This window comes from Sciurus carolinensis, chromosome 2 (assembly GCF_902686445.1).
Source record: "Sciurus carolinensis chromosome 2, mSciCar1.2, whole genome shotgun sequence".
In the NCBI taxonomy this organism is placed as follows: Eukaryota; Metazoa; Chordata; class Mammalia; order Rodentia; family Sciuridae; genus Sciurus; species Sciurus carolinensis.
In genome coordinates this window covers 154,451,244-154,478,982 of record NC_062214.1, presented here as the reverse complement: position 1 = coordinate 154,478,982, position 27,739 = coordinate 154,451,244, and positions in this window count along the sequence as shown.

Below are 27,739 nucleotides of genomic sequence, written 5' to 3'. Positions count from 1 at the left end.
TGCTGCAGGAACCAGGACTGACAAAACAGAGGCGGAAAAGTTTATTTGGGGGTTCAAGATTTCAGAGGTCTCAGTCCATAGATGACTGACTTTATTGCTCTGGACCAGAGATGAGGCAAAAATATGTAGTGGAGGAAAGCAACTGGAAACATTGTACCAGGATTCAGAGAGAGAGAGAGAGAGAGAGAGAGATAGACTCCCCTCCCTGTGGACAAAATATATACCCAAAGGCACACCCCCAATGACCCACCTCCTTCAGTCACACCCTACCTACCTACAGTCACGACTCAGAACTCAGTTAATCCTTATCAGGGGATGAATATACCAATTAAGTTAAGGTTGTCATAACCCAATCATTTCATCTCTAAACATTTCTTACACATGAGCTTTTGGAGGACACTTCATATCAAAATCATAACAAATATTATACAGTGTAATATATGTACTCAAAATTCTAAAGAGTGTGTTTCTAATAAGTTTTAAAATACATAAAGCAAAATTTGACAGAATTAAAAGGGAAAATAAGAAAATCATTATTTATAGTCAGAGATCTCAAAAGTCCTCAATAATTGATGAAAAACAGACAAAATTCACTAAGGATACAGAAGACTTGATAATAGTATCAACCAACTTGATTCAATTGATGCATATAGAATTCTTCACACAAGAACAGATTACATGTCCTTTTTAAATGCATATTAAAATAAACAAATAAATAAATACATAAATGCTATGAAACATTTTCTAAGACAGTTCACAAAGGTGGGCCATGGAATAAACCTTATAAATTTCAGAGACTTGAAATTATTCAGAATATGTTCTCTGAAAATAACAGTAAATGAGTAGTGAATAGCAAAAAACTGTCTAGAATAGACTTGCCATTTTAATACACATCACTGAAAATCTGCTTATTTTAAATAGTCAATTGCTCATTTGGAAAAATAAACCAGTGGACAATAAAAAAATGTCTAGAAAATCCTCACATACTTGGAAATTAAGCAATATACTTTTAATAACTTACAGATCAAATAAAACATTGCAATGGAAATTAGAATATATTTTGAGCTAAAAGAGTAAAAATATTTCAAATTTCTAGGAAACAGTTAAAGCAGGACATAGAGGGAAATTGATACTTTCAAATGTTTATATTAGAAAGAAAGGCTTCAAATCAATGATCTGTACTTCTATCTTAAGGTGAAAAAAAATTGAAACAAAATTAAAAAGAAGAATTAAAATTATAGAGAAGATCTACCTGTCTATTTTGGTACCAATGCCATGCCGTTTTTGTTACTATTGCTTTGTAGTAGAGTTGAACATCTTGTATTGCGATACCCCTGCTTTGCTCTTTCTGCTAAGGATTGCTTTAGCTATTCTGGGTTTCTTATTCTTCCAGATGAATTTCATAATTGCTTGCTCTATTTCTGCAAGGTACATCATTGGGATTTTAATTGGAATTGCATTGAATCTGTATAGCACTTTTGGTAGTATGGCCATTTTGACAATATGAATTCTGCCTATCCAAGAACACGAGAGATCTTTCCATCTTCTAAGATTTCCTTTAATTTCTTTCTTTAGTGTTTTGTAGTTCTCATTGTAGAGGTCTTTCACCTCTTTTGTTAGCTTGATTACCAAGTATTTTATTTTTTTCAAGGCTATTGTGAATGTGGTAGTTTTCCTAACTTCTCTTTCTGAAGATTCATCACTTACGTATAAAAATGCATTGGATTTATGAGCATTGATCTTGTAACCTGCTACTTTACTGAATTCACTTATGAGTTCTAAAAGTTTTCTGGTGGAATTTCCTGGTTCCTCTAAATATAGAATCATGTGATCAGCGAACAGGGATAGTTTGAGTTCTTCTTTCCTATTTGTATCCCTTTAATTTCTTTGGTTTGTCTAATTGCTCTGGCTAGAGTTTCAAGGACGATGTTGAATAGAAGTGGTAAAAGAGGGCATCCCTGCCTTGTTCCAGTTTTTAGGGGGAATGCTTTCAGTTTTTCACCATTTACAATGATATTGGCCATGGGCTTAGCGTACATGGCCTTTACAATGTTAAGGAATGTTCCTACTATCTCTATTTTTTCTAGTGTTTTGAGCATGAAGAGATGCTGTATTTTATCAAATGCTTTTTCTGCATCTATCGAATTAATCATGTGATTCTTAACTTTAAGTCTGTTGATAAAGTGAATGACATTTATTGATTTCCGGATGTTGAACCAATCTTGCATCCCTGGGATAAAACCCACTTGATCGTGGTGCACTATCTTTTTAATATATTTTTGTATGCGATTTGCTAAAATTTTGTTGAGATTTTTGCGTCGATGTTCATTAAGGATATTGGTCTGAAATTTTCTTTCCTCGATGTGTCTCTGTCTAGTTTAGGTATCAGGGTGATATTGGTTTCAAAGAATGAGTATGGGAGGGTTCCCTCCAAAATAGACAGGTAGATCAATGGTACAGAATAGAGGACATGGACACAAACCCAAATAAATACAATTTTCTCATATTAGACAAAGGTGCCAAAATTATGCAATGGAGAAAAGATAGCCTCTTCAACAAATGGTACTGGGAAAACTGGAAATCCATATGCAACAGAATGAAATTAAACCCCTATCTCTCACCCTGCCCAAAACTCAACTCAAAATGGATCAAGAACCTCAGAATCAGACCAGAGACCCTGCATCTTATAGGAGAAAACATAGGTACAAATCTTCAACATATCGACTTAGGATCAGACTTCCTTAACAGGACTCCCATAACACAAGAAATAAAAGCAAGAATCAATGACTGGGACAGATTCAAACTAAAAAGCTTTCTCTAGGCAAAGGAAACTATCAGCAATGCAAAGAGAGAGCCTACAGAGTGGGAGAAAATCTTTGCCACTCATACTTCATATAGAGCACTAATTTCCAGAATATATAAAGAACTCAAAAAACTCTACACCAAGAATACAAATAATCCAGTCAACAAATGGGCTAAGGAAATGAACAGACACTTCACAGAAGAAGATCTACAAGCAATCAACAAATATATGAAAAAATGTTCAACATCTCTAGTAATAAGAGAAATGCAAATCAAAACTACCCTAAGATTCCATCTCACCCCAATTAGAATCGCGATTATCAAGAACACAAGCAACAATAATTGTTGGGGAGGATGTGGGGAAAAAGGTACACTCATACATTGCTGGTGGGGTTGCAAGTTAGTGCAGCCAATCTGGAAAGCGGTGTGGAGATTCCTCAGAGAGCTTGGAATGGAACCACCATTTGACCCAGCTATCCCACTCCTTGGTCTATACTCAAAGGACTTAAAATCAGCATACTACAGAGATACAGCCACATCAATGTTCATAGCTGCTCAATTCACAATAGCCAGATTGTGGAACCAACCTAGATGTCCTTCAATTGATGAATGGATAAAGAAACTATGGTATATATATACAATGGAATATGACTCAGCCATAAAGAAGAATAAAATTATGACATTTGGAGGCAAATGGATGAAATTGGAGAATATCATGCTAAGTGAGATAAGCCAATCTCAAAAAAACCAAAGGATGAATGATCTCACTGATAAGCGGATGATGACACATAATGTGGGGTGGGAGGGGTTAGTGTTAGGGTTAGGGTTAGGGTTAGGGAGGGGGGCAAGAATGGAGGAAGGAAGGACTGTATAAAGGGAAAAGAGGGGTGAGGGGGTGGGGAGGAAGGGAAAAATAACGGAATGAATCAAACAACATTACCCTATGTAAATTTATGATTACACAAATGGTATGCCTTTACTCCATGTACGGAGAAACAACATGTATCCCATTTGTTTATAATAAATATATATATATATATTAAAATCATTTACAAGATAAAAAAATTATAGAGAAGAAATGAAAATCATTATATAGAAAATGGACAACGAAGGAAAGTAACAAAGTCAAAAGTTAATTCTTTGAAAATATTTAATAAAATTGATAGAAATGTATGTATGAGACAATGAAAAAAGCAAAAAGAAAGTACTAATCACTGTTGCCAAGAATGAAAGTGAAGCCATCACTATATATCCTAGAAGCATTAAATGAACTCTAGGGATATTACAAACATTTTATACAATAACTTCAGAAACATGGTTTAAAAGTAGATCAAGCAGCAAGCAGTGGTACAAACCTGTAATCCTAGCAGCTCAGGAGGATGGGGCAGGAGGATCTCGAGTTCAAAGCCATCCTCAGCAAAAGTGTGGTACTAAGCAACTCAGTGAGACCCTGTCTCTAAATAAAATGCCAAATAGAACTGGGGATGTGTCTCAGTGGTTGAGTGCCTCTGAGTTCAATCCCTGGTAACTGTCCCCACCCTGCCCCCAGGAAAAAAAAAAAGTAAATCAAACCATACCTGCAGAGATTTATAACATATCAAACACTTTAAAGATACAGAAATGCTGAATCTTCCCAACCCCTTAAAGCTGTTGTATTTGTGCTGAGAGAATGTCAATGGATTATTGTAAAATTAGGTAGAATTCCAATCAGCTGCAATCCCACATGCGGGCACTAACTTAGTTAGCTACAGATTGCTTGTCATGAATTGGGTGTTACCTTCCACAGCAATTCATAAACCTGGATGTGCCCAGCAGCACTTCTGAGTATGTGGGTTATATGGGACTGAGCTTGAGCAGGCTCGAAATGTACCAATACACCATGAGCAAGTGACTCAAATCCTCAGTGTTTCTACTGGTGCTGCATAGCCTCATCTCCCTCAGCCTACTTAAAGAGCTTCAGGAGTGGGAGGAATACCCCATGACCAGTTGATGAGGGAAATAAAACATTAAACTTGAATTGTGGATGATTCTGTGCTATATATATAGACCTTTGAATTTATTAACCTCAAATTACATATGATGATAAGAACATGATGAAGAGAAATCCTTCCTGTAGGTGGAATTACAAGTGGTACATCTTTTTGTTCATATTCCTGGAAAGATGTACTGCATTATGTGTCTAAAATGATTCATAGTCATTGACTCATGGTTGTCTGAACGATAACAGACTAGAATAGAATAATACTGGAAGATTAACAATAAGAAGGTCTAGGGTCAGGGTAGGTGATGGAAACATCTGTCATATCAAAGATGGGTAGTAGGAGCGCTTAGCCTCAGGCAAGCATTTTTTTTTAGAACTTAGATCAACAAAAGATTTTTTTTGAGGAGTACTGTATTACTGACCTTGTTTAGAATTGTCAGTACATGGTGGTAATTAAAAGAAGACTAATTCGTTGTTGGTTTTTAAATTATTTTTAATTTTTCTGTGAACATGCACTTCTTATCACTGAATGTGTTGAATGGCTATCATTGCCTTGCCTTTGGTCCAGAGCATAACAATGTCTGTACTTCATGAATGCTGATCAAGAGCCCTCACAGCTAAGGTCTTTCTCAATTAGATGCTAAATAACAGACCAGGTGATCATTTTCATGGATATCTGTCAACAGCCTTGGTCACTCCAATGACTGCTCAATTGGCTCTTGAAAGCACCATGGTAAGGATGGAAGTTGAGTATGGGACATGGCCTCCTTCCACTGCTGAGTGCCCCCATTGCCAACAGCAGAGCTCAACACTAAGTCCTGCATGTCACCAGACCTCTGTGTCATTTGCCAGCCTCCTGGTGACTGAATAATAATTTTGGACCCTATTGTTGTAGGGACAGGAGTTAACTTAATTGTAATAAATATATGATGTAATCTTCCTTAAATGTTCCACTGATGAAACTAGAAAAGATAAAGGCACAAATAAATGAAATTGAAGAAAGTCACAATAAAGATGGAAACAAATATTTTTAAATTAGAACAACCACAGAAAGACTCTAACAATAAAATCAAAAGACCATAAATTGAAAAGACCCCATGAAACAGACAAAAACTTTTGCTGTTTTACTGTAAATGAACGGGGGTGTGTGGGGGGGTGGAGAGAGAACATACCAAATAAATATTCAGAATAAGAAAGGCAACAAAATTTCAGAAAGAAAAAAATTATTTAAGAATTCTGTCTATGGATGAATATCAACTTGAAAATCTTGATGAAATGTGTAATGTTTTAGGTAACTGTAAATTACCAAAATTTACCAAAGGAGATAAAAAAATATGAATTAGGCTAATAGAAGGAATAAAAATTTTTAAATGTAGTAAAAGATCTATCATGGTGAAAAAAAGGCATCAGGTACAGACAGCCTGACATGTAAATTCTACCACATTCTCAATATTATATGTTTCCTAGGTTCTATAAAGTAAGTAAAAATATGCTAAGTGGCTGGCAAAACTCTGATATTGAAACAAGTCAAGGAACTTTTAGTTTCTGGTCCACCATATCAGGAACTTAGAAGTCACCACTCTGTTCTATGATTAATTAAAACACTGAACAAAATGGAAAAATCAACTCTCTTAGATCCATCATAGAAGTGAGGTCACAGAACAAACTGCTGCCCTGCCCCCCGAAATAGAGAGACTGATAAATGGATGCAGAGAATCACAACTTATTAGAGCAGAAACTCATGAAAAGAAACCTCCCTAAGAGTCAGTGCCAGGGTAGGAAACTGGCTACAAACACCAAATGACAAGTTGTTAGAGGCTCAATGTGGACCACTCTGAGAGTTAGACTCCAGGGGGTTCTAGTCATAGGAAGATCCCACACTTTTGTGAGTTTTAATTCCATTAAGTCTACAAGGTCCTCACACTGAATATTGGAGAAAAATTCCATCATGTGTCCGTGTGGGGCACAGAACCACTGAATATACCAGAGCATTCTGTTATAAGGTCTCCCCTCAGTGGGAGCTATTTTACCAGGGCCTAGCCTTCTGGGATTTTATCAGAGCCTCACTAACCTGGAGGAATGGAAACACCCAGCTCTAGCCTTACTCCTGAAGGAACGTAAATATCCAACTCCATCCCCCTCCAGCTTCCTATCCAACCTATGTGGGGAAAATAACAAAACTGAGAAGCACTGGTGAAATTCACAGTCAAAGGGCACAGACTGAGACCTAGTTGTATTAAGATCGTAGCATGTTACCCCCACATCTTGCCTCTATAATACTAAAGACCAATCTGCTGCAGTTCCCTTTGCCAATACATTATCTCCACCTTTAAAAAAAAAAAAAAAGTTATAAGACATATGAAAAGGAAAAACAACAAAAATTCACATTTTGATGAAACTGAGCATACATCAGAGTCAGAGTAGCTTAGAGTAGAAACATTGTAGTTAACAGACCAGGAACTTTAAAAAAAAAAAAATATATATATATATAAAAATATGCATATGATACATATATACACATATATATATCATATATATTACATATATATGATATATATGTTTACTATGCTAAGGATTTTGATGAAAAAAGTAGACAACATGCAAAAATACAAAATATGAGCAGAGGTATGGAAATTCTAAGAAAGAATTAAAAATAAATGTCAGAGATCAAAATACTGTTGACAAAGAATGCCTTTGTTGGGCTCATTAGTAACCTGATGAAAGACTCTCTGAGCTTGAGGAAATGACAATACAAACTGAAAAGTAATGGGGAAAAAGACTTAAATAGAACAAAATATCCGAGCAACTACAAAAGTTTCTAGCTATGTGTAATGTGAATACCAGAGAAGAAACGGAAATAATTGTTGAAGCAATAATGACCAAGAGTTTCCCCCAGTTAATGTTAGGCACTAAACCCAGATCCAGGAAGTGTAAAGAATATCAAACAGGGTAAGTACCACCACCCCCACAAAAAAGCTACACATAGGCATATCATATTCAAACTTCATAAAATCCGAGATAAAGAAGACTTGAAAGAAGTCAGAGGAAATAAACACCTTACCCATAGAAGAGCAAAGATAAAAATTACATACAAGATCCTTATCACTTACTCTGTACAAAAATCAACTCAAAACAGATCAAAGACCTTAATGTAAGACCTGAAACTTTAAACTACTAGAGGAAAACTTAGAGGAAACACTTTAAGAATCGGCTCAGGCAAAAGATTTCCTGACTAGGATTCTAATAGCTGAGGAAATAAAAATAATAATTGATAAACAGTATTATGTCAAATTTAAAAGTTTCTGCACAGCAAAGGAAACAGTCAACGGAGTAAAAAGACAACCCACAGAATAGTAGAAAATCTTTGCCAACTATTCATCTGATGGAGGATTAATATATGGAATATATAAACGTTTTGAAGAACATAAAAAGTTAACAACAAAACAACAAGTAATTCAATCAATACCTGGGCTAAAGATCTAAAAGATACTTCTCAAGAAGAAAAACCAATGGCCAATAAATATATAAATAATGTGCAACATGCTTCATCACCATGGAAATGCAAATCAAAACTACATTGAGATTCCATCTCAGTGCAGTCAGAATGTCTATTATAAAACAAACAAAAGTCCCTAAAACCACAACGAATATAATAACAAGTGCTGGCAAGGATATGGAGAAAAAAATCCTAAAAATATAACTACCATATGATCCATCTATACCACTACTGGGCATATATTTTGAAGTCAATGACATTAGCATATAAAATATATACCTACAATCCCATGTTTATCACAGTCGTACTCACAATAGCCAAGATATGGAATCAGTGTAGGTATCTGTCAACAAATGAATGGATAAAGAAAATATGGAATATATACACAGTGGAGTATTACTCAGCCATAAAGTAAAATAAAGTCATATCATTTGCAGGGTAATGGATGTATCCAGAGGTCATTATGTCAAGCAAAATAAGACCAGTATCATGTTTTCTTTCATATGTGGAAAGTTTTAAAAAAAATCAGGGGTAGGGGGGAAGAAATGATGTCCTGAAAATAGAAGAGGGACTAATAGGGAAGGAGTTAGAGGAAGGGTGGAGGGAAAAGTAGGATATTAAGGAGGGTGGATTGGAACAAGCCTCAATATATGCAAATGCATGAAATGTAACACAGAAACCCATTAATCTATGCAATTAATGAGTTAATAATTATAAATTGAAAAATTAAAAATAATTATATCAATTTTTCCTCAGAAATCTTACAGGCAAGAAGAGAGTGGAGTGGAATATTTAAAGCATTAAGAAGAAAAATTCTACTAACTTAGAGTTCTATAACCTGTGAAATTAACTTTCAAAAGTAGAGAAGAAATAAAGGACTTCTAAAACAAAAATTACAGGAATTTAGTTGCCAGTTTACCTGACTTACAAAAAATGTTAAAAGTAATTCTTCAGAGGAAAAGAAAACAATACACATCAGAAATGCAAGTCTACATAAAGAAAGAAAAGAGCATCAGAGAAGGAGTAAGTAAAAAAAAAGCTTTTATGTTTCTTAATTGATCTAACAGATCAATTCAATTTGTTTAAAATAATAATAGCAGCAAAGTGTTCAATTTATATGCAGATATATATTCATGTATGTACATGTTTACACATAAGTATATATGTATATATACACAAGCATATGCTTTCATAAGTGGAATGAATAACAGAAATAATACAAGGGTGGAAGAAAAAATTAGACAATACCAAATGTTGCTCAGAATGTGGAGAAACAGGAACTCTCATTCATTGCTAGTAGGAGTGCAAAATGGTACAGTCACTTTTGGTAGAAAATTTGGTATTTACCCAAATGAGTTGAAAACTTATGTCCAGACAAAAACCCTGCATCAGATGTTTATAAGAGTAAACACACACACACACACACACACACACACACACAAGTTATTGCTTATAGTAGTAAACATTTATTCATAATTGCCAAAACTTAGAATCAGCCATAATAAATGTCTTTCAGTAGGTGAATGGATAAATGATGGCACATCTAGACAACAGAATATTATTGAGCACTAAAAAGGAAGAGTTATTGTTATGATTTGGATCTTAAAAGTCCCCCAGAGGATCATGTGTTGAAGGCTTGGTTGAAAGCTATGGAGTTATAGGAAAGTGGAGGAACTGTTAGGATGTAAGGAAATTAGGTCATTGTGGGTGTGCCCTCCAAGGGAATGTTGGGGACCTGGTGCCCCATCTCTCTTTTTGCTTCCCAGCTGCCCTGAGGAGAACAGCATTACTCTGCTGTATCCTTCTCACCATGATGTTCTTTTTCCCATAGGCCCAAAGCAATGGAGCCAGCTGAGACCTCTGAAACTGTAAGTCAAAATAAACTTTTCCTCCTGGTAAATTGTTTATCTCAACTCTTTTGTCACAATGATTTGAAAGCTGACTAATGCAGCTATAAGCTTTGAAAAAATTAAATGCATACTTCTAAATGAAAGAAAACAATATGGAAAGGTTACCTACTGTGTCATTCAACTATATGACATTCTGGAAAAGGCAAGTCTGTGGAGATAGTAAAAAGATTACTGATTGCTCTGAATTAGGAGGGACAGAGGAATGCATAGGCAGAGCACAGGGGATTTTTAGGGCAATAAAACTATACTGTGTGGTACTTTGACTGTAGATACATGTATTATACATTTTTCCAGAGCCCATAGAATGTACAAACCAAGAGTGAAGGCTAATGTAAACTATGGACTCTGGTGACAATGATATGTCAATGTTGGTTTGCTGATTGTAACAAATGTACCATGTGGTGTAGGATGTCAATAAATGGCTGGGGTGTTGCATGTGTAGGGACAGAGAGTACATAGGAACTTTCTGTATTTTCTGCTCAATTTTGCTATGAACCTTAACCTGTTCTAAATAATAAAGTTTATTTAAAGTGAAAGAGAAAAAAAAACAGACAAAAATGTATAAATTACACATTAATGATCATAATGTGAGTTTTATCTATGATAAATTAATTTGATTTATGAAGGTATCGTTAACATTTTTTACCAAGTAAAATCCAATAGTAGTTTAATATATAATGACCAAATAGGATTTATAATAGTAATGCAAGAAAATTCCAGTATCAGAAAGTATATTAATGTAATTCTCTACATTAACAGGTCAAAGTAAAAAGCTTGGTCTTCTCAATAGAAACTGAAAGAAGTGATACAGTTTAATGTTCATTTATGATTAAAAAGCTTTTAAGCTAGGAATATAAGGAAATGTCTTCAATGAAGTTAAACCTACTTCAAGAACTAACAGCAAGCCTCAGACTTCACAGTGAACTATTATAATGATCAGAAAACAACATGGATAACCACCATCACTACTAAGGTTTCAGACAATGTATAAACAAGAAGGAATTCGAGACATACATCCAGGGAAAGAGATGGCAAAACTTACATTATTTCAGAGAAATAATCCCCTACCTAGCAAATTAGAGGGAATAATCTGCATGAATTTAGTGATGGCCACAAGCAACTTTTATGCACAGGAAAACAATCTATTTGAAAATGAATATTAACTTATAAAGACAACACTTCAATTGTCATTAACTTCAATTTACAAATCTTGTTTTACTTTGTTTTTTAAAATATTTGTGTAAAGTTTTATAGACTAATCTCTTCAGAAAGTAGCCCTTATTTAGAATAGAGTTACTTTATATTAGGTAGAGGGGAGTGAAGGGAGGGGACGGGGTATAGTGGTAGGAATGATAGTAGAGTAAAAGAGACATTATTACCTCATGTACATATATGACTGCATGATCATTGTGATCCTACAATATATATAATCAGAAAAATGAGAGATTACACTCCACTTATGTGTGATCTTTCAAAATGTATAAATCCATTCTGTCATGTACAGCAAATTACAACAAATAAAAGAAATTTTAAAAATACAATTCATTCTCTTTATAAAACAAACAAACAAACAAAATTATCGTACCAGACATTGAACCCAGGATCTCAAGCATGCTAGGCAAGCCCTCTACTGCTAAACTATATCCGCAGCCCTCACGTTCTCTTAAAAGATATAAAATGCATTTATAAATTTTATAAATTTAAGTTTTCCCAAAGCCTTAAATAATGCTTATCATTATAAGCAAAACCTTTCCATTACTTACACAACTCTTATAAATCCAATAAATTAAAACTGTAAGTAGAGTGTATCTCACATTATTTAAACATTCCAATATTACTGGTTTACAGATTTGATCAAATTCTCTTATGCATTTCAAAATAAAGCCCTAATTCTAAAATAAATTATTAATATATATAGTTGCTGTTAAAATGAGGACTTCAAGTAAAATCCTTGAATTTCACTTCTCCTGGGTTCAAGTTCCAAGTTACCCAGTTCTTCATCTGATTTAAGTCTACAGCCTTCCAGTGAGGTTGCTGATAACTCTATTCAACTAATCTCTTAACTGCTTGATCGAATTCTGTTTTCTTTATTCTTTTTCCCCAGTTGTACCTAAAATCTCATAGATATTTAAAGGACATCTGCCTATCTATCCTACCTTTGGCTCTGAGTCAAAATATCAAAGTCACACAAATGAGTGCCTACCTAGAGAAGTAGAAAGAATTAACCAAAGGAGTGTTTAATAAAATGTCTGGATATAAGATATTTGTAGAATATGTACACCAGTCATTAAGAAATATAAAAGCAAAGGCAATGAAAACCATAAAATACCAGGAATAAATCTATCAAGAAATGTGCAAAACCTATACAAAGAATGCTTGGGAACGCTACTTAAGGGTATAAGGTAGGGAGGCTTAACACTGTAAAGCTGTCACATGATTCCCAAGACACATTTTTATGAAATTTGAGAAATCAATTCTCAAACATGAGATTTTTTCAAACAAGTAAAAAAAAAATAAAAAATAAAAAATAAAGTGGAACTTAACTTATCCAATATAAAAATATTTTATCATACTATGGTAATTAATGTGTTATAAAGCTCCTTAGGAGATCAGCTGAACAGAATAGAAACCTCCAAACTAGTAAGGTAATGGATATTTATTTTATAATAAAATTGGCATTTCTAACCAGAGAAAAAAGTGTGAACTATCCAATAAATGGTTTTGGGAAAATATAGACATCTTCTTACAGCCCAATTAACTCCAAATGAATTTAAAACTTCAACTTGAAAAAAAAAATTCCCAAGAGTATTAGAAGGAAAGATGAGGAATATATATCATTGGGGTGAGGTCTTTCTAAGAAACACAAAAAACCTAGAATACATCATGAAAAAAACATTTTCCCATAAAAATCTAAATTTCTCAATAAAAGACAGTATTTTAAAAGTTAAAAATATAACACAAATGATAGCCTTGGAAAAAATATTTGCCATGTATGTAACTCATAATTTGTGTCTACAAAATAAAACATCCTATGCATGAATACAAAAAGATGAGCAATTCAGAGGAAAAATGGAAATAGTATGAACAGACTATTAACAATAGGGGGAAAAACAGGGGGTCAGCCTGTTTCCTAATGAGGGAAAAACAAACCAAAACAATTAAGATACCATGTTTTACTCAGGATATTGGAAAAAACTTGTAACTTAACATTCCAGCATTACCAAGTCTGTGGGGAAATGAGTGTCCTCTGACAGTCTAGGTAGGAATGTAAATTGAAAATATTTTTCTGGCAATTATCTGTCTAAATTTAAAATAGATCATTAACCCAAAGTTTTCAGTTTTAGGAACCTATGTTGAAGAAATATTTGAACATGTAAACAGAAGCATTAAAAATATTCTACCGCATCATACTGGTAAAAAATAATATTTAAATGTCCATCATAGGAATGTAGTTAGATAAATTATGAACTATTTTGGATTTATTGTGTCCTCAAAAAACAGCAAAACACATGTTCAATCAAAATATATTATTGAATAACGTATATATTGCAAACTCATAAAAATGTAAACAACCCTCAAAATATATGTCAATACATTTATCAATATATGGATAAAGGGCTAGAAGATTACAGATCAAACTATTGACTCTGGGTCTTATTTGGGAGGGAAGTTGGGTTGTAATATTAGATAAGAGTATAATCTTTATAGTTATCTTGTTCCTTTACTTCCAAGTTTTTCAGCCATCATAGTTTTTGACTAAATAATTAAGAAAATAAAATCCATACTTTTCTTCTCTTTTTAGCAGTTGTAATAGACAAGAGGGGAGATGCAATATTTCAAATGTATTCCCACCTTAGACATTCTCAGTTTGAGGTCTGTGCTTTGGTGTAGTCATTCGGAGGTCTGTCCTCCTCCTCTTCTATAAGCAGTGTGTTAATTGAGCAGAGCAGGTAGAGTGTTGACATTGATTCATCAGAGCTAGCCCGACCACCCCCACACTCGGGATGAAAATCCAGGCAGGTCCATTACTTTACTGATCAGAGTGTGTTGGGGATGAGATCCTGCATCATAATCATAGCCTCAGTTCAGTAATTAATTGTGCAGTCCTACATAATAATCAAACTTTGAACTTGTGCAATGATAAATCGAGTCTCTTCCCCTAGTTGAGTCCTGCTTCAGGCTGGCCCTTCAGAGTGGAAGAGAGATGACTGTCCCTCTTTACCTGCCTAGCATTTCTCTTCCTGCCCCAGCTTACTGTCTAGGTCCCGAGCAGGAGGAATAAAGACATGGGGCTAGGAAAGTTCTTTTTGACTCCTGCTGTCGTAAGCTGACATCGCCTTCTCTGGTGAGTTCTAGGTGGTTCAGATGTTTCCTTGAAGGGTCTCTTCAAGTTCACTGCCTTGATGTGGGCAGTTGTCACTTGTTTAACTGGCCACTGTGAAGCCCCCTCAGCTTCTGCATCCATAGTGCCCCTCTCATCTTCTTCTGACCCTTGGTACCAACTTATTTAAACAGAGCAGGGTTCCCTTATGATCGACATTCTTCTGTGGGTTTCATGTAGTTCGGGGACTGTCACAGCACTGATCTGCTCTGGCAGGACACAAAGTCATTTCTCTGCTCTAGTGGCCATGTTGTCCAGTTCCTTACCATTTTGCATCTCACAACTCAGAGAAACACAAATCAAGCTCTCCAGGTTCCTCCTTTGGTCCCTGTATCACCAGAATTGGGGCTACTGCTGAAGACCTCCTCTGTTGGCTGAAGGGCTAGGAACTGGGAGTGACAGACCAAAGTGGACCCCAAGAAATACTCTCCCCAAGGTCCCCTCAGGGGGCTTTCAGGTGCTGGATCACAAATCCCAGTGAGTCTGACCCTCATGAAGACATTGTCCTTACCCTTTCATAGCCCCATTGTGGGCGAACATGTTTAGAGCTGAGGCGTGAGTTTCTGGTATTTTCTCATAAGTGTTTATATCTTGGCCTATATCTTATTTTGGAATTTCCTTTCAACTGTATCTTGGTAATTCAGTAGAAACATCCAAAAACATTCTGTTCCATTTATTTGCTTATTGACTTTTAAATAACTTTTCATCATCTTGTATATGCCAGACGTAGATAAAGAGATGAATCGTTGAAGAGCCTTAACTTCCATAAGCAAGGGAGTGAATGAAATGAAAAGTGAGAATAGTTTATCTTCAGTCTATGGTTGGGACCCACGTTCAGGAATACTGTTCTCTCTCCTTTCCCCTCATTGTTGTCTTTTTTTCTTGGCGCAGAAGCTATCATGGCGCTAACTGAACTTGGATTAGCCTTGACCAAAACGTTCACTCCTACACAGAGGAGGACCTGAGGAGCAGTATCTTCTTTGTAGCATATCCTAGGCATGGGGATCGTGAGGAAAAATTACACTGAGAAGCAATACCCAGAGTGTGAAATTTTAGAGTGTGATACACAGGGATTTGAATCCTAGTTTCATCATAAGGAAAGTTTCCTGATAGTTCTGATTTTTTTTTTTTTTTTTTTTTTTACCCTACATCTTTCTGAAGTAGAGTGGTGTGATGCTTAATGGTCTGTATCGGTGTGACTGGGCCATGGAGTGGCCAGACATTTGATCAGATGTTATTCTGAGTCTGTGGTGTGTGTGTGTGTATAAGGCTGTTTCTGGATGAGATGAACATTTGAATAAGTAAACTGTGTAAAGCAGACTGTCTTCCCTAATGAGGGTGGGCCTCAACCATTCTTCCAAAGGCCTGAATAGAAAAAAAGGCTGATCTCCCTTAGTAAGAGGAAATTCTTTGAGCCTCACTGCCTTTGAGCTGGGACATTGTCTTATTCTGTCTTTAGATCTGAATAGAAACAGGTTTTTCTAAGTATAGCCTACCAGCCTTCAGACACACTGTTGGCTCTCTGGGGTCTCCAGTGTTTTGGCTCACCTTGCATATCTTGACACACGTTGACCTCCACAATCTCATGAATGAATTCCTTATTAAAATATATCTTTATAAAAATGAATTCAAAAAAAAAGAAAAAAAATCTTTGTGTGTGTGTATGTATGTATATATGTGTAAAGACAGGCAGATGTTCCTTGACTTATGATAGGGGTATGTCTGGATAAATCCATTGAAAATATTTTAAGTTAAAAGTTCATTTAATACAACTAACCCACCAAACATCCTAGCTCAGTAACACAGCTCATTGTTGAGTACTGGTTGTTTTTCCTCATGATCGTGTGGCTCGTTAGGAGCTGTGGCTCATTACTACTGTCCAGCATATTGAGAGGATATCATACTTCCCATCACTAGCCCAGGAAAAGATTAAAATTACACATATGCAGTATGGTTTCTACTGAATGCTTATTGCTTTTGCACCAACCTAAATTTGAAAAATTTTAAGTAGAACCATTATAAGCTGGGGATTGTCTGAACATGTGTTTCTACGGTATGAATCTATATTGTATACAACCATAGAAACAAAATGATGTACCTCATTTGTGTTCAATGAATCAAAATGCAGTCTGTAAAACATTTAAAAATAATTAAAAAAAAAACTAATCATGTAACTATGATATCACCCATAAAAAAAAAATCCTATTGATTTTGTTTCTCCAGAGAACCTTGACTAATACAAGTAAGAAATATACTTTCTACCTCATGATTTTGTTATGACGATTATATTGGACCATTTTTTATTTCTATAATGAAGTACCTGAAGCTGGAAAGTTTTTAAAGAAAAGAGGTCCATTTTGGTTCACATTTCTGTAGATCCAAGGTCCAGGGCCTGCATCTGATAGTAGTCTTCTTGCTTGCAGAGTTCTGAGGTGGTGCAGGGCATCATATGACAAGAGACACAGGTATGCCTGTCTCTTCTGGTCTTTCTCTCTCTTCTTTCCTTCTTTCTATTTTGAAATAGGGTCTCACTAGGTTGCTTAGGACCTTGCTTAGTTACTGAGGCTGGCTTTGAACTTTCAATCCTCCTGCCTCAGTCTCCTGAGTTGCTTGGATTACAGGTGTGCACCAAATGCCCAACTCTCTCCCTCTTATAAAACCACCAGTATTCAAACATGGGGACTCTGCCCGATGACCTTATTTTATCCTAATCACCTCCCAGAGCCCCACCTCTAAACACCATGGTCAGATTATGTTCCCCCTTTTAATAACCTCACAGTGGGGATTACATTTCAACACATGAATTCTTGGGGCACACATTCAAACCATAATCAAATCATAACAATGATTAAATAAAAACAAAGCAAAACTAACAAAAACAAATTTTATGATGTCCTGTTCAGAAGGTGGAATAAATATGGGGATACAATGCCACCTTACTTCTTTATGTTTTACCAATTTTGTTCTATTTGTCCAAACGAAAACAGATAATTATTTATTATTTATTAATTACTTATAATACTTGAAAATGAGTTAAATATGGGATGAGAAATGATTTAAAGAAGACTAGATTCATTAAATTTGATACCTCTGTAAGACAGTCAAATAGATGTATATGAGGTTACTTAGTAAATTTTCTGGAATAGCAGTTCTTAAAGGTCAATGTTGTATTAGTCAATTTTCTGTTGCTATAACAAAATACTCAGTGTTGGAAACTTTATAAAGAAAAGAAGATTATCTAGCCTTACCATTTTAGAATCTGAAAGTTCAAGATTGGAGGCCCCAACTATTTGGCCTCTGGTAATGACCCCCTTGGCCACATCACATTATGGGAGAGGGCATCATGGCACTGGCATGCGTGAGAGTCACAAGGCAAGGCAGGAAGTCCAAAAGATGCAGGGGGCAGGATTAATCTTTTTATGATAACTAGCTCTCAAAGGAATTAGCTAGAGTCCTGCAAAAACAACATAAATCTTTTTTGAAGGAGAAGCCCCCAGTGGCCTAATTATATCCTACGAGGCTTCCCCTTTTAAAGGTTCCGCCAACTCTCAACATCACCACCCTGTGGTCAAGTTTCCGGTACCGGAACCCTTGTACACACTCCATCCACATCCAGAGCACAGCAAATGTGCAACAGAATCACCTGGAGAAACAACAGAGATGACTGACTTCCACCTCCAAAGTTTCCGATTAAGAGGTTCTGGGTGGAGCCTGGGAATTTGCATTTCTAACAAGTTCCCAGCTGATGCTGATGCCGCTGGCCCACGGTTCCCACTTGAAGAACCACTGGTCTAGACAGAGGATAATTCTAGGAGTCATCAACATAAAGATAATGCTTAAATCCGTGGGATGAGATGAGATTGCCTAATGAGGCTGTTCAGAGAAATGAGAAATGAGAAAGGGGAGAGGGAGAGAAGAGAGGCCAAGTAGAGCAGGGTCAGAGGAGCAGAAAGAAAACCAAGGGAGTGTGGGGTTTCAAAAGCCAGGGAAGTCGAGGGTTCCCAGTCGAGACTGATTAATCCTGACAAATACTGTTGAGAAATAGAATGAAGAAGAAAGCAGCGAGGTCCACGGTCTTTCAGTATTAGAAACACGGTCAAGAGCAATCATTTTAGAAATATCTGTTTTTTCCAAAAACGCCATCCCATGAGTACTGTTGTCTCCATTTCATAATGAAGAAAACTGAGGCTCAGAGAGTTTTCACAGTTGGTTAGGAAATCTGAGGAAATGTGAAGTTCGTTACATCCTCCTCTTCCTCCAGAAATCTGCAAAGTGGGCCCCCGGCAGGTGACAGGTCCAGGCAGGTCTGCTCATTCCTCCCCGGCATCCGGGGTGCTGTGGCTGCCCCGGACACCGACCAGTGACACTCCTTTTTCTCCCTGCCGTCCCGGTCAGGTCGCCATGCCTCCAACTTTTCCATTTGCATCCTATACTCGATACCAGCCTGGGCCTCATTCCCTCTCAGTGGCATAAACTCATCTGTGATCAGATGGTAACAGGTAAAAGTGGGTGCTAATTGGCATTGTGCAGTAGAGGTTTTTCCGTTTCACTTTTTTGTAGTGCTGGGGATCCAGCCCAGGGCCTTGTACGTGCTAGGCAAGCGCTCTACCCCTGAGCTACCTCCCTGACTCCTGCAGTAAAGGTTTAACAACCATCCTTCTGATTTGTAGTGTTTGGTGGTTTCAAGTCACCAGTGTGATGTGACCATGGAGTTGGGAAGAGATGTGCACAGCTGGCTCTCACGAGCGGCTGTGAGCTGCTTCCAGCACTCCACTGGAATGATTTAAAACATTGATTTTCATGTAGCATATTTCCATTCTGAACAGGGCCTTCTGGAGACAATGTCTTAACCACAAGTTGTGGGAACTTCAGGCCCTCTGCCCAGCCAGGGGAGGAGACATTAGGAACAGGAGGCCAGTGTGCAGAGAAGTGGTCACCTGCTTCCTCAATGTCCCATCTAGTTCAAAAGCAGTGAGGACAGCAACTTGAAAGCTGGCATTCATTCTGGTTTCCAGGGCTCGAGAATGTTCTTTTATGGGGATTACAGGCTTGTTCTTCTTTGGTGTCAGCAGGCGTTTATGATAGCTGTAGCAGGAATGAGAATTTAGGTCTGGAATAAGCCTTTCTGTTTCTTGCCAGCCTGCAAAGGTTTACAGTGGAGACCAGACACGTCTTATTCACCCCCATGTGCTACTCTGTTCCAGAATCAGAGGAGGAGGCCACATTCTCACACAGGCAGGGACAGCTGCCGAGGGGTCAGTCCTGAGCAGGAGGGATTTTTACTTCCTCATGTAACTTCATTTGCTCTTGTTTTTTATTCCTAGAAGCACAGCCACAGAATGTGTCTCCTGAGAATTAAGTATGTGATATTACCGTGGATGGTGTTGTAATAATATTACCTCATACTACCTAGTGGGGAGGGGATTGAGCTGGGGCAGGGAGCAGGGAGGACCAGGGGCCTTCTTGGGAAGAGGAGGTGAGCAGTAAGAGTTAGAATTTGGCACTGATGCAGAAGTCGGGGGACGTGGCTGGGAGATCGGTTGAAAACTCACAGAAAGTATTTCGTTGCAATCTGATTTTATGTCTGTGCTTTGCTAGTGGATACAGTTAGTTTGGGAATAAACTTTTCAAGGCTTAAGGTGATTTTTTTCAACTTGGTAAATAGAGAAGGCTGAGGAAGAATTATGCTTCACTTCTTTTTAGAAGGAGTTATGACATAGTCAGGTCCTAGCCTCTAAAGGCATCTGAAAGTATCCTGGCACTGGGCAAAGAGGCTTCTAGAAAGGAATTAACCATAGACTGTTGATTTTATACCAGCTACCCAATGCAGTGCTTCCCTGTCTGGGCAACTGTTTTATTGTGTATAAATTGCACAGACATTCAGGTGCATGGGCTGCCAGAGATACTTGTAGGATCATACTTGAAAGCCACATATTTTTATCCAATGCACTCAGGTGCATATTCACTCACACACACATACATGCAAATGCATCAAAATAACACTAATATTTATAATAAGACTTTGCAATTCTCACTGCCTTTCATCTGTAGATCTCCGGGTACTTTGCAAGCATTCATTAATTCTCCCAACATTCCTCTGAGGAAGGTAAATATTATTATCCTCCCCTTTGCAGATGAAGCAATTGAGTCAGATAAGTGATTTGCCTGCAGCCAGTGAGAGCGTGGGTGGTGGGATGAGATTCCGAGCCCAGTGTTCCTAGAGATGTGCATTAGGAAGAGACCCAGCTGCCCAACACGGACGGTGCTGAGACCTGTGGCATGGTGGGCTGTTGCTGAGGGTCACCTTTTCCTGTTAGATCTATCACCACAGTAATAATTGCTACGACTTATCTATTATGTCTTGGGTGCTTTACAAGTATATATTATTTCCTTTCCTTATGTTGAAACTGGAATTATCCCTGTGGTATGGGGGCGTCGGGGGTGGGGAGACTGAAATTTATGGAGATGTAGCATCCTGTCCAAGATCACATAACTAATAAGTGCCTGGGCTGGAATTCAAACCCAGGTCGGTCAGTCTGCCTCCCAAGACCATATCCTTTCACCAGCTCCTACCTCATGCTCCTTTGTAAATTGCAGGGAGGAACCTTTCTACCCATTCACATCTCTTCCTTTAGGCTTTGAGCCCTTATTTATCCTAACTGTCTACCATCAATTTCTTTGCCTCTGACAAAATTTAGGGACTGATACAGCATGTCTGATCAGGACAGACAAGTGCTAAGCGTAAGAAAAGGGAACCATTCAGTTTAGAAGTACGGATGTTAAGTCAGGAGCAGAAACTTTAATTATTATCATTTTTCTTTACTTCATGTTATTTCTGGTGCAGGTACCAGCATGGCATCTTTAAACAGAATAAAGAAACAGCCACAAAGAGAGAATTTGGATTCTCCTGGGATAGATATATTTCCAGCTGCACTGTCAGAAGAGTCAAAGGAAGATACAAAGGACTGGAAGTGCAAGATGAGTTTCGTTTTTCCCTCTAGCCTTCAGATTCCTCAGAGTCTTTCAGGAACTGAGCTGAGCTCCGACTTTCATAATTCAACTTGCAGGGAGAGTGGTATATCTCATGGGCTGGGAGAAGCCATACAATCTATGGAGTTGCCAGAGCATTACTGGAAAGATCCAGGAGCATGTAGAATTGCTGAGGTGGGAAGAACTTGGGACATGGTACACCTCAGACATGTACCAGGGGCAGCCTACTGGATGAACAGGAGAAGGTTGGTTGAGCCTCGCAGTGGCCCCTGGAGGCTCATTCACAAGGATGAGCCATAGGCTGGTGGTGTAGGGAGGGGGTGCAGGTAGGAGCCCCCAAGATTCAGCCAGTGAAACCAAAATAGATAGAATCTATACCATTTGAAATTGGACTGAGAAGTTGGCTTTGTAGTTTGGTTCATTTTGTGAGTAAGATAAGAAAAATCAAGTTTTAATCACAACTTATTTGGAACTGTGTTTTTCTTGGAGAAGTGAGGGCTGACTTATAAAAATTAGTGCTTATACAAGAATCTGAACCCAGCTGACTTGTCTGTTTTGTTGGAATTCTTTTATAATTAGTTTAGTTGTAATCCTAGTGCTGTTTCCCAACCACCTCCTCTCTTTATATGATCTACACACAGTTCCTATCATGTTGTTGCCATATGCTTAAAAGCAAGACTTTAAAGAACTGGTTAAGTTGGGTGTGGTGGTGTGTGCCTGTAGTCCCAGCTACTTGGGAGGCTGAGGCAGGATTGCTTGAGTCCAGGAATTTGAAGCAACATAGTTTGGTCATTTCAAAAGCAAAAGAACAATCGATTACAAATAGTTTCTTTTGGTTTAGTTCAGATTTCATATACTTGTGGGTGTGTGGGTGTACACACTCTTGCACACACATTGGGTACACACAGGGCTAGAAGCACAGCAGCAAAGAGAGAATATGTATCCTGTGTGTGTAAGTCTTCTATTTATGGCAGGGTGACTAACCATCCTTGTTTGCTGGGGACTGAGGTCTCTCTTGGGATGCAGGATTTCCAGTCTAACCTCCAGAAAAGCCCAAGCAAACCAGGGCAAGTTGATCATCCTAGCTATGAGGATGTTAAGCTAAAAGAGATCCAACCCAGGCTTTTAAGGCATCAAGTTTAAAACACACAAAACTATTAACAGATACTTCTCAAGATGCAAATGTAAGACCACCCTCCACCCAGCCCCATGGGATAAATTAGCACTCCACAATTGACAAGTAGCTATAAATATTGAAAAACCTTTAGCAGCGATCCAAAATTAATTTTTTTCTTTGTCTTCAAAGTCACAGAATAAGAATTCTTCTTTGTGTGTGTGTGTGTGTATGTGTGTGTGTGTGTGTGTGTGTGTGTGTGTGTGAATGAAAGAAAAAGAAACAAAATCCCCCCAGGGTTTATTCTGTACAGTCACATAAACACTTTTGAAAAGTGCTAAGAGGAGGCAGAGCTGGTAATGGGACCATAGTGGCAGGTGGCCTGCACCCCCTCTGAATGAATGGATGCAGGGGTCTCCACCAAGCCCCAGCCCAGAGGAAGCGCGGAGTGGCCATGTGCTCCCATGCTTACCACATAACCATTACAGAGCAGAAACCTCTGCTAATCCTCTCCTATAGGACAGCGGGGAGTGTTAGCATTTTTGGACTGCTTCACATTCCTTCTTGCCTACTTTTGAGAACATACTACATTTTAAAACTTGTTGGTTTCTTTCATGTTTTATTTGACCCTATGTAATTGCATTCCTGAAGGAATAACAGGCCCCCCTAGTGATTTACACCCTGTATTAAATGTCAGTTTTGAAGAGACACAGTTAACAGTTTGGTTTAACCTCCCGCCTTCCCTTTCTCTATTAGCTCAAAACTGAATTTGAGCTCCAGCTCTAAGGACTGACTCTTGAGGGCGGGATGAAAAGATAAAAAACGAGTTGGAGCAGCAGAAATGTTGAGGGGAGACACTCTCCTCTTGCCCTTCTTAGGACCCCTGGGGAGCCAGACACTGGTCCAGAACAGAAAGATGTCCCTTTCCCCACCTTTTGTTCGCTGCTGTCGGCACACAGTAGTTTGAATGGCAAATCAGAACCTCATCCTGGACTAACTAGGGTCTATTTTATATTACCAGCCACCGCCCTGGCCTTGGGGTCCCAGCAGTTCCCATAAACCATAGTTCCACCTCAGCCAGCTGAACCCTGGGAGTACTGGGTTTGACAAAGCCATGGGGGGAAAAATATCATCTTAGTAATTTACCTTATTTCATTTTGTTTTATTTACATATTTAGCTGCTATGTTGTAATTATTGGTTAAAATATTTCATTTGCCCTTGTCGTTTCACTTAAATTATATTTAACATCTGCCTAATCATCTGTTGTGGAATAATTATTCAGAGAACCTTTAAATAAATGTTGGTACATGACATATTCCTTATGATTGTGTGTGTATGCTTAAAATCTGGAAATAAATATATCCTGTGTGATAACCTGACAGGTAAGTTAAGCAGTCATTATTACTTCCAGAAGTCCATATAAAAGTAAGAGACGAAAGAGACTGTGTTTATAAACGATTGTCGATGCAGAGCACAAAATAAATTCATCCTCTGCTCTGTTCCACTCTTCCCCTCCTTTTTTACCCTCTCGCTTTGTCCCCAGTGACCATACGAGGCTTGATCGTAAATGATGGTAACTTTATACTACGGAGAGAATGAAGTGGAAAGTAAAGACGACTATGCTCAGTCCTCTTCCGATAGGAAGATGCGACCTAGTTCGATCATATCAGCACTGCAGACCTTCATCCTCAACTCCCACTCTAAGGCCACTGAAGAGCCATTAGCTAAGTCCTTTAAGCTAGAACTCTGTGTCCACAGGGGAAAAAATTCACAAGGACTTATGAAATCATAAAGATGGACTCTTTTGGACTGTATTTATCTTGATTTTAGTTCCTAAAATATGGAGTTTATAAAATAGATTAAATAAGGAAGAAATTGGGGCCAAAGGTAAAATGAGGGTAGTAGGAAACAAGACAACATCAGAGAAATGAACGGCTATGAAAGACATCAGCCAGCTGTGAAGTGAGCCATCTGTCACTGCCACTGCTGCCATCTAGCTACTGTTAAAATGGTGTATACATGTATTTAAAAAGAAAATTTTTTCTCCCACTCTGTAGGCTCTCTCTTCACATTGCTGATAGTTTCCTTTGCTGAGAGAAAGCTTTTTGGTTTGAATCTATCCCAGTTATTGATTCTTGCTTTTATTTCTTGTACTATGGGAGTCCTGTTGAGGAAATCTGGTCTTAAGCTGACATGTTGAAGCTCTGGACCTACTTTTTCTTCTATAAGATGCAAGGTCTCTGGTCTGATTCCGAGGTCCTTAATCCATTTTGAGTTTAGTTTCGTGCATGGTGAGAGATATGGGTTTACTTTCATTCTGTTGCATATGGATTTCCAATTCTCCCAGCACCATTTGTTGAAGAGGCTATCTTTTCTCCATTGCATATTTTGGCCCCTTTGTCTAGTATGAGAAAATTGTATTTATTTGGGTTTGTGTCTGTGTCCTCTATTCTGTACCATTGATCCACCTTTCTATTTTGGTACCAATACCATGCCGTTTTTGTTACTATTGCTTTGTAGTAGAGTTGAAGATCTGGTATTGTGATACCCCCTGCTTCACTCTTCCTGCTAAGGATTACTTTAGCTTTTCTGAGTTTCTTATTCTTCCAGATGAATTTCATGATTGCTTGCTCTATTTCTGTGAGGTATGTCACTGGGATTTTAATTAGAATTGCATTGAATCTGTATAGCACTTTTGGTAGTATGGCCATTTTTTTTTTTTTTTTTTTTTTTTTTTTTGTGGTGCTGGGGATTGAACCCAGGGTCTTGTGCTTGTGAGGCAAGCACTCTACCAACTGAGCTATCTCCCCAGCCCAGTATGGCCATTTTGACAATATGAATTCTGCCTATCCAAGAACATGGGAGATCTTTCCATCTTCTAAGGTTTTCTTTAATTTCTTTCTTTAGTGTTCTGTAGTTCTCATTGTAGAGGTCTTTCACCTCTTTTGTTAGCTTGATTCCCAAGTATTTTATTTTATTTTTTCGAGGCTATTTTGAATGGGGTAGTTTTCCAAACTTCTCTTTCTGAGGATTCATCACTTATGTATAAAAATTCATTAGATTTATGAGCATTGATCTTATATCCTGCTACTTTACTGAATTCACTTATGAGTTCTAAAAGTTTTCTGGTGGAATTTCCCAGTTCCTTTAAATATAGAATCATGTCATCAGCAAATAGGGATAGTTTGAGTTTTTCTTTTCCTTTCATAGCTGTTCATTTCTCTGATGTTGTCTTGTTTCCTACTACCCTCATTTTACCTTTGGCCCCAATTTCTTCCTTATTTAATCTACTGTATAAACTACATACTTTAGTTTTAATTTCCTTGGTCTAATTGCTGTGACTAGAGTTTCAAGGACAATGTTGAATAGAAGTGGTAAAAGAGGGCATCCTTGCCTTGTTCCAGTTTTTAGGGGGAATCCTTCCAGTTTTCCACCATTTAGAATGATATTGGCCATGGGCTTAGCATATATGGCCTTTACAATGTTAAGGAATATTCCCACTATCCCTATTTTTCTAGCGTTTTGAGCATGAAGGGGTGCCATATTTTATCAAATGCTTTTTCTGCATCTATTGAAATAATCATGTGATTCTTGACTTTAAGTCTTTTGGTATGGTGAATTACATTTATTGATTTCCAGATATTGAACCAACCTTGCATCCCTGGGATAACACCCACTTGATCATGGTGCACTATCTTTTTAATATATTTTTGTATGTCATTTGCTAAAATTTTGTTGAGAATTTTTGTGTCAATATCCATTAAGGATATTGGTCTGAAATTTTCTTTCCTTGATGGAAAATCTTTGACACTCATACTTCAGATAGAGCCCTAATTTCCAGAATATATAAAGAACTCAAAAAAACTCTACACCAAGAATACAAATAACCCAGTCAACAAATGGGCTAAGGAAATGAACAGACACTTCACAGAAGAAGATCTACAAGCAATCACAAATATATGAAAAATGTTCAACACCTCTAGTAATAAGAGAAATGCAAATCAAAACCACCCTAAGATTCCATCTCACCCCAATTAGAACACAAGGAACAATAGTTGTTGGTGAGGATGTGGGGAAAAAGGTACACTCATACATTGCTCGTGGGGTTGCAAATTAGTGCAGCCACTCTGGAAAGCAGTATGGAGATTCCTCAGAAAGCTTGAAATGACACCACTATTTTACCCAGTTATCCCACTCCTTGGTCTATACCCAAAGGACTTAAAATCAGCATACTACAGAGATACAGCCACATCAATGTTCATAGCTGCTCAATTCACAATAGCCAGATTGTGGAACCAACCTAGATGACCTTCAATTGATGAATGGATAAAGAAACTATGGTATATATATATATATATATTATATATATATATATACAATGGAATATGACTCAGTCATAAACAATGATAAAATTATGGCATTTGCAGGCAAATGGATGAAATTGGAGAATATCATGCTAAGTGAGATAAGTCAATCTCAAAAAACCAAAGGATGAATGATCTTGCTGATAAGCATATGATGATACATATTGGGAGGGTGGGAGGGGGGCAAGAATGGAGGAAGGAGGGACTGTATAGAGGGAAAAGAGGGGTGGGAGGGGTGGGGGGTGAGGAAAAAATAACAGAATGAATCAAACAACATTACCCTATGTAAATGTATACCTCTACTTCATGTACAAACAGAGAAACAAGATGTACCCCATTTGCTTACAATAAAAAAAAAAATTAAACAGGATTCTAGTAATGAATTCCTTATATAAATCATTTAAATTAAGAAAAAAAAAAAAGAAAATTTTTTTGGTACTAGAGATTCAACCCAGAGGCATCTAACCACTGAAACTGAAACACAACCCTAGCTCCTTTTTTTTTTTTTTTTTTTTTTTTTTTTAGATATGGTCTCACTAAATTATTTAGGGCTTTGCTTAGTTGCTGAAGTTGCAAACTTGCAATCCTCTGGCCTCAGCCTCCTGAGTCTCTGGGATGACAGGTATGCACCACTGCATAACGGTACCAGCCGAACAGTATATTTAAAGAATACAATTGGTGAGTTCTATTTCTATTAAAA